Source organism: Schistocerca gregaria, unplaced genomic scaffold (genome assembly GCF_023897955.1).
Source record: "Schistocerca gregaria isolate iqSchGreg1 unplaced genomic scaffold, iqSchGreg1.2 ptg000038l, whole genome shotgun sequence".
In the NCBI taxonomy this organism is placed as follows: Eukaryota; Metazoa; Arthropoda; class Insecta; order Orthoptera; family Acrididae; genus Schistocerca; species Schistocerca gregaria.
The window spans coordinates 1,452,663-1,459,111 of record NW_026061701.1 but is presented as its reverse complement, the minus strand read 5'-3'; positions in this window follow the sequence as shown (position 1 = coordinate 1,459,111).

Sequence of the window (6,449 nt, the reverse complement as noted above, 5' to 3'; positions counted from 1 at the left end):
TGTATGGGACCACCCAACACAAACGAGTACTGTGTGACGTGCTACCCGGCAGTTATTCACCGAGGTAGCCGGCTAGCTCAGTCGGTAGAGCGTCAGACTCTTAATCCCAGGGTCGTGGGTTCGAGCCAGACGCTGGGCGGAACGGAATTTTGTTCCGCTGCAAGTGTAAATTACCGTTTTTCTGATTAACGAGATTTAATGGAAATAGCAACTTTAAACTTTGCCTACGTCTCTGTCAGTCGCAAGGAAGCTGTATTTGAAGGTGAAGGTGATTTTGTAGACATGTGTGAAAGACATGTTCTGAAATGCAAGTGTTGTTGTTTGGAGAGCACATCGGTTACGTGTCAGATGTGTAGTCAAGCAGTAATTTGTCGCCATAGCTGCAAATATTAGCCGGTAATATGAAGTGTTGTCAGCTAAAGTCTGATGATGCAGACGACCGTAAGGACGAAGTACCCAAGAGCACCGCTAGGCCGCGCCTCTTTAGCTCAGTGGTAGAGCACTGGTCTAATAAACCAGCGGTCGTAAGTTCCATCCTCACAGGAGAAAGATGAATTTTGGAAATCAGTTGCGCGTCGTGGCCGTATAGCAAACAGTACCTGTGATGACGAACAATTAGCGACAGGCGTTTTTTTAAGAATCACTCTCAGATGCGATTAAGGCGAATGGCGCAGATAAAGCATTTGCCAAAGCGGTACAGCATAAGGTGGGACGAGGCAGTCTGAATTACATTTTATAGATGTATTTCTCACATATCTCAGAGCCTCTCGCGATATTCGTCGTCGTCGTCGTCGTCGTCGTCGTCGTCGCCGCCGCCGCTTCTGCAGAAGTAGCAAATGGCAATCGTAGCAAATGCGGCGAGGGACGCCCTGCCTTCGATTCCGAATGCACAAAGTGTGTGGTCTTGTTTCACAGTCTATATTTGGTCGGTCTCGTCAGAGGTTGAATGTAACGAATGGGTGGGAAAGAGCAAGGGGCAGCGGCTGTGTAGAACGAAAACACAAATCCTCAGGGGTGTGAGCGTTTCGAGATGAGTCGTATACATGTCAATGTTGGTCGTCAGTGACCGTGTGGCCTAATGGATAAGGCGTCGGACTTCGGATTTGAAGATTACAGGTTCGAATGCTGTCACGCTTGTGTTTTTCCAGTTCTGAAAAAGAAACATAACGTTTTAATGTAGCAATTGAGCAGTACGAAACCGTCTGAATGTTGCTGTTGACCATTTTTTGCTTGGAGATGCTCTTGAGCTTGAAACACACACAACAAGACCGGTGTTAACTAGCGAAATGGTCGGCAGAGTGCCGACACAGCGAGTTTTGACTATCACTTGCACATCTAAAACAACGTCGGAAAGTAACTCGTTCGGCTTTTGAGTCACATAAAGTATGTGCGTTAATTTTGACGCCACTAGCTCTGCATGTTGTCATGCAATTTCTTTACCTCTCAGAAATGATTATGACATAAAAGTGAAGTACGTGACGAGTGTGACGTTAGGAAAACATTAGGCATCATGGAGAGATTCTGTATGGGACCACCCAACACAAACGAGTACTGTGTGACGTGCTACCCGGCAGTTATTCACCGAGGTAGCCGGCTAGCTCAGTCGGTAGAGCGTCAGACTCTTAATCCCAGGGTCGTGGGTTCGAGCCAGACGCTGGGCGGAACGGAATTTTGTTCCGCTGCAAGTGTAAATTACCGTTTTTCTGATTAACGAGATTTAATGGAAATAGCAACTTTAAACTTTGCCTACGTCTCTGTCAGTCGCAAGGAAGCTGTATTTGAAGGTGAAGGTGATTTTGTAGACATGTGTGAAAGACATGTTCTGAAATGCAAGTGTTGTTGTTTGGAGAGCACATCGGTTACGTGTCAGATGTGTAGTCAAGCAGTAATTTGTCGCCATAGCTGCAAATATTAGCCGGTAATATGAAGTGTTGTCAGCTAAAGTCTGATGATGCAGACGACCGTAAGGACGAAGTACCCAAGAGCACCGCTAGGCCGCGCCTCTTTAGCTCAGTGGTAGAGCACTGGTCTAATAAACCAGCGGTCGTAAGTTCCATCCTCACAGGAGAAAGATGAATTTTGGAAATCAGTTGCGCGTCGTGGCCGTATAGCAAACAGTACCTGTGATGACGAACAATTAGCGACAGGCGTTTTTTTAAGAATCACTCTCAGATGCGATTAAGGCGAATGGCGCAGATAAAGCATTTGCCAAAGCGGTACAGCATAAGGTGGGACGAGGCAGTCTGAATTACATTTTATAGATGTATTTCTCACATATCTCAGAGCCTCTCGCGATATTCGTCGTCGTCGTCGTCGTCGTCGTCGTCGTCGCCGCCGCCGCTTCTGCAGAAGTAGCAAATGGCAATCGTAGCAAATGCGGCGAGGGACGCCCTGCCTTCGATTCCGAATGCACAAAGTGTGTGGTCTTGTTTCACAGTCTATATTTGGTCGGTCTCGTCAGAGGTTGAATGTAACGAATGGGTGGGAAAGAGCAAGGGGCAGCGGCTGTGTAGAACGAAAACACAAATCCTCAGGGGTGTGAGCGTTTCGAGATGAGTCGTATACATGTCAATGTTGGTCGTCAGTGACCGTGTGGCCTAATGGATAAGGCGTCGGACTTCGGATTTGAAGATTACAGGTTCGAATGCTGTCACGCTTGTGTTTTTCCAGTTCTGAAAAAGAAACATAACGTTTTAATGTAGCAATTGAGCAGTACGAAACCGTCTGAATGTTGCTGTTGACCATTTTTTGCTTGGAGATGCTCTTGAGCTTGAAACACACACAACAAGACCGGTGTTAACTAGCGAAATGGTCGGCAGAGTGCCGACACAGCGAGTTTTGACTATCACTTGCACATCTAAAACAACGTCGGAAAGTAACTCGTTCGGCTTTTGAGTCACATAAAGTATGTGCGTTAATTTTGACGCCACTAGCTCTGCATGTTGTCATGCAATTTCTTTACCTCTCAGAAATGATTATGACATAAAAGTGAAGTACGTGACGAGTGTGACGTTAGGAAAACATTAGGCATCATGGAGAGATTCTGTATGGGACCACCCAACACAAACGAGTACTGTGTGACGTGCTACCCGGCAGTTATTCACCGAGGTAGCCGGCTAGCTCAGTCGGTAGAGCGTCAGACTCTTAATCCCAGGGTCGTGGGTTCGAGCCAGACGCTGGGCGGAACGGAATTTTGTTCCGCTGCAAGTGTAAATTACCGTTTTTCTGATTAACGAGATTTAATGGAAATAGCAACTTTAAACTTTGCCTACGTCTCTGTCAGTCGCAAGGAAGCTGTATTTGAAGGTGAAGGTGATTTTGTAGACATGTGTGAAAGACATGTTCTGAAATGCAAGTGTTGTTGTTTGGAGAGCACATCGGTTACGTGTCAGATGTGTAGTCAAGCAGTAATTTGTCGCCATAGCTGCAAATATTAGCCGGTAATATGAAGTGTTGTCAGCTAAAGTCTGATGATGCAGACGACCGTAAGGACGAAGTACCCAAGAGCACCGCTAGGCCGCGCCTCTTTAGCTCAGTGGTAGAGCACTGGTCTAATAAACCAGCGGTCGTAAGTTCCATCCTCACAGGAGAAAGATGAATTTTGGAAATCAGTTGCGCGTCGTGGCCGTATAGCAAACAGTACCTGTGATGACGAACAATTAGCGACAGGCGTTTTTTTAAGAATCACTCTCAGATGCGATTAAGGCGAATGGCGCAGATAAAGCATTTGCCAAAGCGGTACAGCATAAGGTGGGACGAGGCAGTCTGAATTACATTTTATAGATGTATTTCTCACATATCTCAGAGCCTCTCGCGATATTCGTCGTCGTCGTCGTCGTCGTCGTCGTCGTCGCCGCCGCCGCTTCTGCAGAAGTAGCAAATGGCAATCGTAGCAAATGCGGCGAGGGACGCCCTGCCTTCGATTCCGAATGCACAAAGTGTGTGGTCTTGTTTCACAGTCTATATTTGGTCGGTCTCGTCAGAGGTTGAATGTAACGAATGGGTGGGAAAGAGCAAGGGGCAGCGGCTGTGTAGAACGAAAACACAAATCCTCAGGGGTGTGAGCGTTTCGAGATGAGTCGTATACATGTCAATGTTGGTCGTCAGTGACCGTGTGGCCTAATGGATAAGGCGTCGGACTTCGGATTTGAAGATTACAGGTTCGAATGCTGTCACGCTTGTGTTTTTCCAGTTCTGAAAAAGAAACATAACGTTTTAATGTAGCAATTGAGCAGTACGAAACCGTCTGAATGTTGCTGTTGACCATTTTTTGCTTGGAGATGCTCTTGAGCTTGAAACACACACAACAAGACCGGTGTTAACTAGCGAAATGGTCGGCAGAGTGCCGACACAGCGAGTTTTGACTATCACTTGCACATCTAAAACAACGTCGGAAAGTAACTCGTTCGGCTTTTGAGTCACATAAAGTATGTGCGTTAATTTTGACGCCACTAGCTCTGCATGTTGTCATGCAATTTCTTTACCTCTCAGAAATGATTATGACATAAAAGTGAAGTACGTGACGAGTGTGACGTTAGGAAAACATTAGGCATCATGGAGAGATTCTGTATGGGACCACCCAACACAAACGAGTACTGTGTGACGTGCTACCCGGCAGTTATTCACCGAGGTAGCCGGCTAGCTCAGTCGGTAGAGCGTCAGACTCTTAATCCCAGGGTCGTGGGTTCGAGCCAGACGCTGGGCGGAACGGAATTTTGTTCCGCTGCAAGTGTAAATTACCGTTTTTCTGATTAACGAGATTTAATGGAAATAGCAACTTTAAACTTTGCCTACGTCTCTGTCAGTCGCAAGGAAGCTGTATTTGAAGGTGAAGGTGATTTTGTAGACATGTGTGAAAGACATGTTCTGAAATGCAAGTGTTGTTGTTTGGAGAGCACATCGGTTACGTGTCAGATGTGTAGTCAAGCAGTAATTTGTCGCCATAGCTGCAAATATTAGCCGGTAATATGAAGTGTTGTCAGCTAAAGTCTGATGATGCAGACGACCGTAAGGACGAAGTACCCAAGAGCACCGCTAGGCCGCGCCTCTTTAGCTCAGTGGTAGAGCACTGGTCTAATAAACCAGCGGTCGTAAGTTCCATCCTCACAGGAGAAAGATGAATTTTGGAAATCAGTTGCGCGTCGTGGCCGTATAGCAAACAGTACCTGTGATGACGAACAATTAGCGACAGGCGTTTTTTTAAGAATCACTCTCAGATGCGATTAAGGCGAATGGCGCAGATAAAGCATTTGCCAAAGCGGTACAGCATAAGGTGGGACGAGGCAGTCTGAATTACATTTTATAGATGTATTTCTCACATATCTCAGAGCCTCTCGCGATATTCGTCGTCGTCGTCGTCGTCGTCGTCGTCGTCGCCGCCGCCGCTTCTGCAGAAGTAGCAAATGGCAATCGTAGCAAATGCGGCGAGGGACGCCCTGCCTTCGATTCCGAATGCACAAAGTGTGTGGTCTTGTTTCACAGTCTATATTTGGTCGGTCTCGTCAGAGGTTGAATGTAACGAATGGGTGGGAAAGAGCAAGGGGCAGCGGCTGTGTAGAACGAAAACACAAATCCTCAGGGGTGTGAGCGTTTCGAGATGAGTCGTATACATGTCAATGTTGGTCGTCAGTGACCGTGTGGCCTAATGGATAAGGCGTCGGACTTCGGATTTGAAGATTACAGGTTCGAATGCTGTCACGCTTGTGTTTTTCCAGTTCTGAAAAAGAAACATAACGTTTTAATGTAGCAATTGAGCAGTACGAAACCGTCTGAATGTTGCTGTTGACCATTTTTTGCTTGGAGATGCTCTTGAGCTTGAAACACACACAACAAGACCGGTGTTAACTAGCGAAATGGTCGGCAGAGTGCCGACACAGCGAGTTTTGACTATCACTTGCACATCTAAAACAACGTCGGAAAGTAACTCGTTCGGCTTTTGAGTCACATAAAGTATGTGCGTTAATTTTGACGCCACTAGCTCTGCATGTTGTCATGCAATTTCTTTACCTCTCAGAAATGATTATGACATAAAAGTGAAGTACGTGACGAGTGTGACGTTAGGAAAACATTAGGCATCATGGAGAGATTCTGTATGGGACCACCCAACACAAACGAGTACTGTGTGACGTGCTACCCGGCAGTTATTCACCGAGGTAGCCGGCTAGCTCAGTCGGTAGAGCGTCAGACTCTTAATCCCAGGGTCGTGGGTTCGAGCCAGACGCTGGGCGGAACGGAATTTTGTTCCGCTGCAAGTGTAAATTACCGTTTTTCTGATTAACGAGATTTAATGGAAATAGCAACTTTAAACTTTGCCTACGTCTCTGTCAGTCGCAAGGAAGCTGTATTTGAAGGTGAAGGTGATTTTGTAGACATGTGTGAAAGACATGTTCTGAAATGCAAGTGTTGTTGTTTGGAGAGCACATCGGTTACGTGTCAGATGTGTAGTCAAG